We start from the raw sequence: 13,514 nt of genomic DNA on the forward strand, positions 1-13,514 counted from the left end.
ACAGCTACAAGCTCGGCCAGATAGGCAACGCCGATAAGACGCCTATGTATTTTGACATACCGAGGGCACGTACAGTTAATGAAGTAGGAGCCCGAGAAATGAAGGTGATGACACGGTATGAGAAGCACCATGTCACAGTGATGCTGTGGATCACAGCTGACGGCAAAAAGCTTCTGCCATACATCATTCTCAAAAGAAAAAAACACGCCAAAAAGTGGATTTTCCCCTAAAGATATCATCGTAAGAGTCCAGGAAAATGGGAGGATGACAGCCGATCTGATGTCAGACTGGATTCGAGTCGTGTGGCAGCAGTGTCCAGGAACATTGCTCGGTGGACCTGCAGGCATGCTGGTCGATGCTTCTGTTTTACGCATTTCGCGGCCATCTTACCCCAAAGGTAAAGACCAAGCTTCAGAACAGCATTTACGACTTGGTTGTGATTCCAGGGTGGTATGATGCCAGTGCTGCAACCCCTCGACGTTTCTGTCAACAAACCTTTTAACGCTAATCTTCGACAGGAGTACGAAGAGTGGGTGCGGAACCCCGCCCGGAAGACGCCAACGAGAAAGCTGCAGAAAGTGTACCCGTCAAACATCGCAAGGTGGACTTCGGACGCATGGAAGAGGGTCCAAGTCGACGTTGTGGCCAAGTCATTTAAGGGGGGAAGCGGGTCTTTGAGACCAAAACTCGCGAAAAAATCTCTTTTTTGAAAATGCTATTTTTGGATTCTGCCGCTGCTGATGCATAACCTCGCCAATTTTCATGCGTCCTAGACCAGTATTTTAGCCGTAACAGCAAGTTATATCACATCAGAAAGCTGAATTTTTACCGATGGAAGCGCAAAAAACGAGCTTTCTCAGCGCCGCGCTGCTGCCGTTCTACGTTTGATACGGCAGCCATTTTGGTCTCATTCGAAAGAGCCGCGCTTTTTCTTCAATATCCAGCCGCGCTTGTTTCCATCCACTCAGAATTCACGTAGAAAATGCGCGCCAAAAGAAAGTCCCACCGCGCGAGCCTATTCGCGGAGTGAGCGCACGTGACTGAATTACGGCTTCCGATTCGCGGAGCACCCCCCCCTCCCTCCGCGTCGTCTGCTGCGCACGCTAAACGGCGAGTTGACGTCGCCACTTGTTCGTCGTTCGTGACAGCCTTCTCTATCGGCTTACGCCCGGAAGATTGCAACTCCGCGCAAGTTCGGCAAGAATTGCAAAGGCTGTTTTCGGACGCCCAAAACAGACTGTGCACTGCGGCGGAGTATTGGCACGGTGCCAAGCTAGCTAGGCGAAGTGAACCGCAGCCGCCGAGAGGTGAATTAGGCCTGCTGGGCTCTCGGCGCCGTTTCTAAACTTTTATCATGGCAAAGCCATATCGAAAGTTCCGCAGCGTGCATAAATTCGGCAAGAAGCGCAAGAAAACTAGCGGTAAGCGCGATCATGGATTGGTTTCATCAGAAGTTATCCCAGCGCAGGACAGCGTGGCGGCGGAACGCGATTCATCGCTGGAAATGCCGATTTCTGCACTTGTTTCGGCGGCCACCTCGGACGACATCGGTGATCGGCAGCGTGGCTCAACGATCGACACAACGTTCTTGACGAGCACCGATTGCGCACGAAAGCGGAAAAGGACTGAAGCGCAGGACGACGTGGCGGTGGAACGTGATTCATCGGTCGAAATGCCGATTTCTGCACCTGTTTCGGCAGCCGCCTCGGATGGCGTCGGTGATCGGCAGCGTGCTACAAGGATCGACACAAAGTTCTTGACGAGCGCCGATCGCGCACAACAGCGGAAAGAGACTGAAGATAAGATGAGCAGCTTATCCTCAACTTCCGCGAGCAAGCGCAAAATGCGAACGCTCGCGACAGCACGCGAGGACTCTGACCCATCGGCGGCCACCTACATGATCGTCGATCTCTCCGCAATCAACAGGCTGCTTGAAAGGACTAACTGCCGCACATGCCGCGGTGCCGTTTCGATTAAAAACGGTGCGCGTGACTATGGAATTGCAGTGAAACTGTGTTTAGAGTGCAGCAACTGTGGAACTGTTGCCAGTGAGTGGAGTTCTCGGCGGACACCCGGCGCGGCAAAATGCACCCCATTTGAGGTGAATATCCTTGCGGCGCGTGCCATGCAAAGCATTGGAAATGGCCAGGCAGCTCTCAATGACGTCTTCTCCATAATGGGCATTTCCCACAGAGGACTTCACCACAAAAGTTATCAGAGCCATCTGAAAAACAAACTGAACCCTGCTGCAACAAGGGCTGCAGGAAAAGTCCTCTCTGACTGTGCCATGGCAGTGCAAAAGTTATACCGAGAGCTGTACTTTGACAGCCCAGGTAATGTGGCCATCTGTTATGATGGCACATGGATGACCAGAGGCCACCTGTCACACATTGGTGTGGGTGTAGTTATAGAGCTGTTTTCTGGATATGTTTTGGACTTTGTTGTATTATCAAATTTTTGTGCCGGCTGCCAGCGTGCACCACCGAAAGAGGACCCAAATTACATTGTTTGGGAGTCAATGCACACCTGCCAGAAAAACACGCAGTGCAAATCGGGCCGCATGGAGGTAGAAGCAGCAGTCACCCTCTTTGAGCGCTCAATCTCCCGTCATGGGTTGCGGTACACAGTAATGCTGTGTGATGGCGACAGTAGGTCCTTTCGTGCTGTTGAAGAAGCAAGAGTTTATGGGTTTATACAGGTCCAAAAAGAGGACTGTATAAACCACGTCCAAAAACGAATGGGTACTGCCCTACGCAATCTTGTGCATAAGCATAAAGGTTCTGGTGACACACTGAGTGGAAGAGGCCGGCTGACAGGTGATGTCATAGAAAAATTCTCCAGGTGAGAGTTTGGTTGGGCTTTAAAGTCCAATGTGGGTGATGTGAATGCAATGCACCGGGCAGCCATGGCCACATACCACCATGTGACATCGACCGATGAACGATCGAACCACACCTTGTGCTCAAGTGGCAGTGACTCGTGGTGCAAGCAGAATGCTGCCGCTGCAAGGGGGGAACCGCTGCCGAGACACAGCTACAATTTTCCTCAAAATGTTCGTGAAGCACTGCTTCCAGTCTATGAGCGACTTTCTGACATGGAGTTGCTGAAACGGTGCCAGAGAGGAAAGACGCAAAACGCAAACGAGGCACTCCATTCAGTAATATGGTCTCTTATGCCGAAAGACAAACATGCCTCACTGATTGCCGTCGAGACTGCAGTTGCCGAAGCGGTGATGCGTTTCAATTCCGGAGTGAAGGAAGCTTCAACCCGTATTCTTGGAGAACTTCAATTGGAACAAAACTCCAAGGGCAGGCGAAGGGCAGAAGAGAAAGATTCCCGTCGAATCATGAGTGCTGAGCGGAAACGTGCAGCTTCGGGCAGGTTTTTGCAACAAGCAAAGCAGCGGCAACGACAGAAATGTGATGCAGACTATTCACCTGGTGCCTTCTAAGGGATTTATGTGCAAAGTACGGCACTTTTCATTTGTATAGTAATCGTTGAATATGCTGAGTTTTGTTTTTTGCCATTTTCTCAGTTTCATTTTTTTCGTTACCGTACAGTCTTCTGACAAGCTTTTCTCAGCTTTGGTACACTCAATTTTGATCATTTTTGTTTTGCTGAAAATATGAATGTTTAGTGAGTGCAAAAGGATGTCAAATGTTACTCTGGGAAGTCACAGATTTTTAGGAAGGGTGAAATAAAAAAAGTATTTCTTCTCAGTCATTCAAATGCAAACTTTGAAGCTTCATAACTTTTGTTCTAGGAAAGCTAGAACCATAAAATTAATCTTGTTGCACTCTTTGATATCTGTAGATTCCAATGACATTTAATTTAGCAGGATCTGTGCAGCCAGTTGATTAAAAATGTGATCAAATGATGTTGTCATGAATAACTAGTTCAAAAATTAATGGCATGGTCTACATGAAAACTGAGTTCATAATTGATGTGAGCACATGAAAATACATTATCACTGCAGTTTTCATCATCCTAACTTAAATAATAAAACATTTATGTCTTAAACCTCTTCCCCCCTTAAAAAGTTCGATCACAAACCACTTCGACGGAATAGAAGACGACCTGCTCTGGGATACCGAGAGCGGCGGTTCAAGCGGTGCAACGGACTAAAGTGGCAGTGAGAGTGACCGAGTATCAGACACAAGTGGTGGGATCACTGTCTGCAGCTATTTTTCTTTTGAATGTTTGCCAAATAAAATGTTATGTCTAGCGCCCATCACGTCGGGATATCGCAGGAAAAAAGGGGGGGGGGGGTCATCTTTGATTTTTCGTATGTAAGCACACTTCCCTCACTTTCCGCATAGCCTCCTTTACTAGGATGCCTGGAACGTCAGCGCCAAGGCCCCCGCAAAACCCCCTCCCGTTTATGTGCGCTGCCGCCACACAGCGGCGCTGTGTTCTGACACTATCGTGACCTGATTTGACGTCTTACAGTCATAGGTAACGGTACGAGGTAGAAATTGAGAAAAAAAAGGTTAATGAAATGTATACAAAAATGCTAGATAAAAAACATGTATAGCATACCTGAGTACCTCAAGCAGGCTAGGTGACAATTTGTCACCGCCCTGTTTCAAAGGGGATGCCATTAAATCATCATTATCGCGCGCCCAACCAGCACTGCCAGCGCCTGTGCAGTCTTTGTGGTACCCCATTCGGAGTGAGGATTAACATTGTTGGTCGCTGTTTTTCTCGCCACCCCACGTGCTACTTTTTATCGTGTGTCTTGCCACTTCATTGCTCGGTCTAATAACTGCAGCTGAAGCCCAGCCATGCGGTATTGCTGCAAGCCCTTTTGCACGTCAAGCCAGTGCAAGAAGCAACCTCACGTTTTCTTCCTACATATCTTGTGTAGTTAGTGAAAAAATTGCGTGTGAGAACTGTGTGGCCTTAGTTAAGAAGCCAAAGGGAGACTCTGCTATGGATGGGTTGATGTCCCACCAAGACAGGGGCAGCTTCTAATACCCGACAATAAAACTCATTACAGTTCTTTATGGTCTGAAGAAATATGAGGAGATAATGCTATCAGACATAAAATCCCTCATGAAACCTAGAGAGCAGTGTTTGCAGCACAACGACCACAATGAGGCTTTTGTACAGCTCATATGCAAAAAATTAATGAAGCCGCTATTTTCAAACCATGCGAGTTTGAAATCTATGAGTACTTTTCTACCGCGTCCACGCTGAAGCTGAACTGAGCCTAGGCGTGCACGTCAGATGCTAGGCTCAGCCGACGCGCCAGCCGCGTGCCAACCCAGAACGTGCTAGCTTGGCAAGCCGCCACCCGCCCTTTGCACCGGGCGCGACAAGAAGAGAATGGCGACTTCTACCGAAGAAATGGATTGCTCTGCAGAGGATTTACCAGCAACGCCGACTACTTCAATGATAATTAATGAACAAGAGGACAAGACAGGCTGTAAAGTGGTGACCAGCTGGAAAACGAAGGAACGCACTGAAACTGTGCAACTTTCATAGCAAGCCCAACGTACAAGCGGCGGGCAGGTGAGCTCTTCTCGCATGCCTCCAAACATTCAAACCTGGTTGAGAGCCTCACGCATGCCAGCCCTACCGTAAGACAACATCAAGATAGTGCTTCGCCCAAAGGGCAGCTTGAACTTACAAAAGATCGGGCCTACTACAGTGAGCAAAGCCCTCATGGCAGCAGTACACCTTAATCCAGAGCAGCCCACGGAGGACACGGCCACATTTAAAAATTAAAATTAAATTATGGGGTTTTACGTGCCAAAACCAGTTCTCATTATGAGGCACGCCGTAGTGGGGACTCAGGAAATTTGGACCACCTGGGGTTCTTTAACGTGCACCTAAATCTAAGTACATGGGTGTTTTCGCATTTCGCCGCCATCGAAATGCAGCCGCCGTGGCCGGGATTCGATCCCGCGACCTCGTGCTCAGCAGCCCAACACCATAGCCACTGAGCAACCACGGCGGGTTCGACCACATTTGACACGGAGGACACATTGCCTTGCGAGATTTGTAGACACACAGTTTCTGTACAGCAAGAAGCAGATGACTTATTACGTATCAAATTATGCACTTTCCAAAAAGTGTAGTTCGTCAGGGATCGCTTTAGGCACATTCGTTCTTCACATTTAAAACCAACCTTGGCAAGCTGAAAGAGCTAGTCACATCAGCAGGGTTCGTACACAATATTTGGCTGAAAATTCAAGGACATTTCAAGGATTTCAAGGATGCAAAAAGGCAGAATTCAAGGAGTGTTAGCGTAATTTTATTTCCTCACATGACTTAGGAAAGGAGCCCTATTTTCGCATTAATTTCTCTTTCAAGAGCTGTTATCTCTGCTTCTTTTTCTTTGGCTGTTCGACGGAAACTGTTTGCCTTGACAAGTCAGGTCGTTTTTTGCTTCGGCGTCTTCCGAAAAGCGATCCACTGACTCCTGCAAGCACTTCAGAGTTTTTTTGAGCTTTGTCTTCTTCTCTTGCATGCTCCGTAGCTCTAGCTCGAGTGCTTTTCTCTTCAACGTTACCTGTTGAGCTACAGCTTGCTTCTTCTGTTCGTCCATGTATAGCGCATACCTATGCCTGGCTTGGCGCACTGATGACTTCAGTGCTTTCGACAGTGGAACGTTAAGCAGCCCACCGTGGGTTTTCACGGCCTCGCAGATGACTCGTTGTGAGATATACGAGAGCTCTGCCATATTTTCGACCGCGATCTGCTTGTTTACACTGAAACCTCTTTCTACTGAAGCCTGCCCATGGCTAAGCAAGAGAAGGACCTTCAGTACTTCCCATAACATCGAGAACGCCGGGTCATGCTTCAAAAGGCGCACGAAGAGAACGTCAAGGCGTTCATGGTCTCTTTCATAGTTTTGCAGTTCATGCCGCTTTTCTTGGCAGAACTGAATATACTGTGCACACAGAATATCTCTCTTGTGCTCAGAAAGAAGCTTACTGTCAATTAAACAGTTATGAACTTTCAGCTTCCCAAGTCACATTTCTGTCTTCGCCATCTCTCTGGGGTCGAAACATGACAACCCTCGAACCAGAGGGTACCTAAGAGGACTTCTCTCCATGATTTTCAGGATCATGTTCACAATTAACTTACGACACTCGCCCCTAAATTCAAAAACACACTTGTTACTCGCTTTTCCGCTTTTTAAGATCTACTCAGCCACACGTCCAACGTCCACCTTCTCAAGTGACGTGTAATTGGCAGTATCATGAACATCAATTCAGCAGCAGTTTCGTGATGCTCGTGGCTTCTGTCAATACCGAGCGCTTCACGAACCTTGCAAGGAGGCTCCTCAAGACAGTTTCAAGCTCTTTTGCTAAAAAAAATGTCTTTGGAGAATCACTCTGAAAAACAGTCAAAAAAGGCTGCACAACCATTGCAACGTTTAGGGAAAAGTTCAGTTTCGCAAGTGCAAGCTGGTCCTTTAGAAAAGCACTGACGTTCTCATACGCTCTACATTTCGGCAAGGGTAGCCTATGGTCGCTCACTGCTTCGGTGTAGTGCCTCAAATGCTCCCACATAGCCACGGCTCTCTCCAGTACTGGGCACGTTCTCGACCCAACGGTGGGGTACGAAAGGAAGTGGAAACAGCTTGGTCCCTGTTTCTTCAACAAAACCTTCACGGCGGGCCGGTGCATCATGGAAGAGTGAGAATAAGCTCGACAGAAAGGTGTCAACTGGCCAGCTTGTCGCATGCATTCCTGCTTTGTAAGCATTATGCACTGTGTGCAAGCCACATGAACCAATATCCAAGCACTGAACTTGAAAGTCATTCTTCATGTGCTGCTGCCACTTGTTGAAAAGACTCCAGTTGACATTCGGGCCGTCCATCGAGAGCTGCACAATCCTGCTCAGGGGAAAGGACGCGAGTGTTTCCGTCAACTTCTGCATAAGGTCGTCCGCTGTGCTGTGACTCATGAATGTCGAAGTCAGATATCTGGTTGTCACCTCACAGTTATTCCACAATCTGACGTGAACATCAAGTTGTTTTCTTTGCAGGTATTCATTCAAGGTTTCGTCAAAAAGCACAACAAAATTGTCAGACTTCTCCATCATTTGTTGTACTTGCGAAGTGAAAAATGGGCGCAGACCGTGGCACGCGACGTACGCGCACTTTTTCTCAGAGCAAGTGAAGCTTCTCGTGACCTCGCTATCCGGAAACATCTTTTGGAATAGCTGGGAAATGGATCCACTGGAGCTGTAGGAGTAGTGCGAGGACACAACTTTCATCGTCCACAAAATCTCGGCTTCGATCACGGAATCATGCTTTCTGCAGTCTTCGTCAAGTGTCGCAGCCCGAGAGGAAGTTGCCGTGCTTTCACGCTGACAAGCAGCCTCGGACGACAGATTTGCCGCTTGCATGAAACTTGCGACGGATGAGCAGCCCTCACCTGCTGCAGCTTTGGATCAGTGCTTCACGGCCTTTCTAGTGGCTCTTCAAGGCAGATTCCCCCATCGTTGCAATGTCGACCGTCTTCTGACATAATGTGCACATTGCTCGATAAGGATCGCTTGGTTCCAGTCTCACCCAGTGACCATAGTCCGTATGTTGCAGCCACGCAGGCTGAAACTTGCACTTCCCGCCTGGCATCTTGTCAAAGTAAACACACAACGCAAACGCGAACTTCACTGAAATGGTGCGCACGAGGCCGACAAACGGCCCGACTATAGTACCTAAAAGACACTTACTAGTGTGCCGAGAGCGGGTGTCGCGGTAGCACCGAATGTGATGCCTGCCACCGCCGGCCGCTTGGTGCGCTGCACTTCGAGACTGTGCCGGACCATGCTCAGACATGGGCGGACTTCAGGCAAGACACGACGCGAGTCTCCCCATTTGCCCGGCGATCTGCCTCTTATGTTCTTGTCCCAATCCGCAATACGTTCGGGGTCTGCGGACGCGCTGGGTAATGAGATGAGCCGTTTCTTTCCGCGTCTCTAGGAAATCGCGGTTTCGCGACCTGTTCAAAGTTTCTTTAGACAGACGAGTGCACACATAGATACAAAAAACTCACTCACAAGAAGAAAAGACTGCAACGAAAGCGGCAGCAAGGCGATAAATGAACTACGCATTGCAATCGACGCGTAGCAATCAACGCATCGCAAACGAACGCGAGTCGAACACCGCAGGATTTAGCATGGTGCCGACAGGCATCGCCGTCTGGTGGCCCGCGGCGGCAGGCATCACTGCCCGCGCCACCGTCCCGCGTTGGAGACGCTCGGTGGACGGCACACTAGAGTATATTCTAGGCACTATACGCAAGCCGAGCGAGCGATATGCCTCGCATTGGATTGGATTGGATTTCCAATGCATATTAGTTGCCAGACGACGTAGGGGCTGCGAGATTTAAAACCGAAACTTCCTGATGTTGCCCTTTAGTCAACACAGCTTGTTTTCATGGGCATTCGTAAGCGAAAGGGCCCTAAATATCAGCATGACTTGCGGAGGTACATCGTTAATTTCCTCTAGCGGAACAAATCCCACGGGATTTTCAAGGATTACAAGGAGCTCATGGGTATTCAAGTAGTTTCAAGGGCCCTTGAACTTATACTGTCAATATCAAGGATATTCAAGGATTTCAAGGGGCTGTGCGAACCCTGCATCAGGCAAACGTGTTTCATGTCAAATTGTGGAACGTTTGCTGATAAGTATGAGCAGCAAAAAACTTATAGTATTGGCCACCATGCAAACACAGAACTTCATGTCAAAAGCTAAGAAAGCCTCATGCAAAAACACAGTGCTGCAGTTAGGTAAACCACAAGAACTGCATGAACCAGTCCTTGGCATTGTTAAATCTAAGCTTCATGACATTTTAAGTGGGCCTATTGCTGAACACAACAGAGTTGTCTGTGGGTATGTGTTCCACAGTGAGCAGTACAGCAGGCCACACAAGACTGATGCCACACCTTTTATGACCTCGTCAGGTTTGCTTGTAAAGATTGAGCACAGGACAGATAAGCTACCCTAAGGTATTTTGCAATCTGCAAAAAATTTGTAATAACACTAACGTTCATGACTGCACACATCTTCAAAGCAGACCAGCTGGGCCAGAAGAGCCTTGTAGAAATACTACTCCCAGGGGTTTTGCCATGTATATATAGATTTTAGGGACAAAACCTATTTTGCAAAAGTAGTGCGAAAGGCTTTGCATATAAGTCATTGATCATGATTGAGTTCTTCCTACATGCTACTGGCCTCCGTCTACCGGCTTTTGATGTTATCTTCATGATGCCTTAAACGTAACATATATAGGGTGTAACTATAGTCGAGTACAACTTTAGAAGACAGGAGGAGGCCCCGCCCAGTTGACCGAAGTGCAGCAGCCAATTCCTCCGCGACTAAAGAAATAGTCCCGCTCAAAAAATTGTGACTGCTTCTAAAACGCGTATTTGTCGGTATAAATAAGATTTGTGTATCTTGACGAGTGGTTTGGTAAAACTATCATGATGGAAATGCTACCGCACATGCCGGATCGCGAGAGAAAAATAACTCCGTTAATGCTGTGTGTCGTCTGCTACGGAGCAAGATCGACGCACTGGGCGTAGCAGTCGCTGACTTAATAGCATAAAATTCATATATACTTTTTGTGCGTTTGCACAACCTTATTTTTTTATGTGTTGGGCTTATTTTTAATTATTACTTTTTTTTTTTCGCGGTTGCGAACCTGCGATCTCGTGAGTTCGCGCACGATCGCGCGCAGCATTCCGTGCCAGTTTTCTACCATGGAGCCCAGCGAGGTGACATCGAAACGCGATCCTTTGTTGCCAAACGAGCCTTGTGTCGCCTCGATGACCACACCACCAAGAAGCCTCGGCAAGAACAAGAGCGGCCACATCCTGAACAGGATTCACGCAACATGATCTTCCACTGCTACACGTTTTGGCGTAACAGGGAGCCTGAACGCAGCGTGGAGGACACGAGCAAGTTTGTCGCCGACATGCTCTGTGTCAGCGAAAGGACTGTGTTCAGGGCGAGGGAGGCAGTTAAAGCTTCGCATTTTTCGGGTGGCAAACTGACGACGCCCTCGCGAAAGCGCCCACGCAATGCGGAGAAGAGGAGACGCAGCACGAAGTTTGACAGCTTCACGTTGTGCGCGCTGAGGTCATGTGTGCACGATTTCTTTCGCCGCAACGAGATACCGACGGTCAAGAAGATAACTACCGAGTTCTCGGAGCGTATGGAACTCCCATCACTAAGGCGGTGTACTGTGCGTCGCCTGCTTGCCGAGATCGGCTTCAAGCACGAAAAGAGAAGCCACAACTCGCTGCTTATCGACCGGGATGACATCACCGATTGGCGGAATCGCTACCTCAGTGACGTGGAGCGCTACCGGGCGAAAGGCCGAAATATCTTCTACCTGGACGAGACATGGGTGACGGCGGGACACACTCGGTCGATCGTGTGGACAGACACCGTGGTGCAGAAGCGCGGACACCTGTTCGCTCGAGCAAATGGCCTTACGACAGGTCTAAAACAACCTTCTGGGAAAGGTCAGCGCCTGATCGTGACGCACATCGGCAGCGAGGATGGTTTCGTCGACGGCTGCTTGGATGTATTCAGAGGCCAAAAGATAGGCGACTACCACGAATAAATGGACGGCAATCGCTTTGAGGGCTGGTTCAATGACGTTCTGCAGAAGTTGCCAGCTGGTAGCGTCATTGTTTTAGACAATGCACCTTACCATAGCCGGCGAGAAGAGAAATTGCCGACGACGGCGTGGAAGAAGGAAAAGATACAGGAGTGGCTCACAAGCAAGAACATCACCTACGGTGAAAGGATGATAAAGAAGCAGCTGCTTGAGCTGGTGGCATCTGTAAAGTCACGCTTTCTGAGCTACATCATAGACAACACGGCTGTAAGGGCCGGTTGCATTGTACTCAGGCTCCCGCCGTACCACTGCGAATTTAATCCCATTGAGCTTGTGTGGGCCAAGGTCAAAAATGGCATCGCTGCAGACAACAGAGACTTCAAGCTGTCCACGGTCGATGTCATCTTGAGCGAGAAAATCAAGCAGGTAACGGCAGAAGACTGGAGGAAGAGCATTCAGCATGTGATGGACTTGGAGGCAAAGTTCAGACTTGACACGTCTGGGAGTGAGCACATTCAACCCATCATCATCCAGCTGGGTGAAGATGACACTGAAGAAAGCGACTCCGACTGCGAGCTGTCTGGCATTGAGCCACTCGAAGAAGCATAAAGGCTTCTTATTAACAAAAGAACAGCCCTAATTAGGGCTACCAAAATTTTGCCAGTGGGTTCGCAACAGCCAACCTTCTATTCCGTGACCTCTCAAATAAATAAGCAGTTCCATTTATGGCATATTCCTTATAATAGAAGCTCAATTCTGATAAGCAACGTCCTGCACACATTGTGCTCGATTTAAGAAGTGGCATAGAAACACATTTATATGCTGGCATATCTGAATTGAAACACTATTGTTAACCCTGATTATCGTTGGCGGGCTCAAAATGTCCTGCACACATTGTGTTCGATTTAAGAAGTGGCATAGAAACACATTTAAATACTGGCATATCTGAACTGAAACACTATTGTTAACCCTGATTATCGTTGGCGGGCTCAAAATGCTCATTCAGGCAGCCACCATCGAGTTTAACGTGCCCCATAGTGAAATAGCAGAAGTCGGTGCACGCTTTATGGTTCTGTTAGCAGTCTGCACTGGAAATCACAGTCATGTCATAGCGAGTGGTGGTGAAATAGCAGCAGACAACACGAAACTGACAGCCACTGTCAGCAGCTTGAATGCCAAAGCACATTCATGTGGTTGCATTGTTTTCTTTGTTATCTGGCTCACACAAGTAATGTGATTAAGAGAACAAATATAAAACATCATTAGCTTAGTGAGGCCCAAAATTCTAATTCAGGCAGCCACCGTCAAGTTTGACACGCCCCATACTGAAATAGCATTAGTCAGAGCACGCTTTATGGTTCTGTTAGCAGTCTGCACTGGAAATCACAGTCATGTCATAGCGAGTGGTGGTGAAATAGCAGCAGACAACATAAAACTGAGAGCCACAGTCAGCAGCTTGAATGCCAAAGCACATTCATGTGGTTGCATTGTTTATTTTGTTATCTGGCTCACACAAGTACTGCAATTAAGAGAACAAATATAAGACATCATTAGCTTAGTGAGGCCCAAAATGCTCATTCAGGCAGCCACCGTCGAGTTTGACGCACCCCATAGTGAAATAGTATTCGGAGCACGCTTTATGGCTCTGTTTGCAGTCTGCACTGAAAACTGAAGTGTTGTCATAGCCAACTTTCAATTTATTAATCTTACTCGAGCAAGTAATGCGAATGCAAGCACAATTATTAACGTGATTAACTTTGCTAGCATTTTTTTGTTATATTTACGTACCAGAAAAATGCTCAGTAAAGTTGAACGTGTTTTAGCGAGTCACTTTGTTCATTACAAGCCGTAGGCAAAGTGACGGACAGATTCAGACAGTGATATTGGGGAAGTAATAAATGGTGAAAGTTGCAAAAGCTCTCACAG

Source organism: Dermacentor silvarum, chromosome 3 (genome assembly GCF_013339745.2).
Source record: "Dermacentor silvarum isolate Dsil-2018 chromosome 3, BIME_Dsil_1.4, whole genome shotgun sequence".
NCBI classification, from domain to species: domain Eukaryota; kingdom Metazoa; phylum Arthropoda; class Arachnida; order Ixodida; family Ixodidae; genus Dermacentor; species Dermacentor silvarum.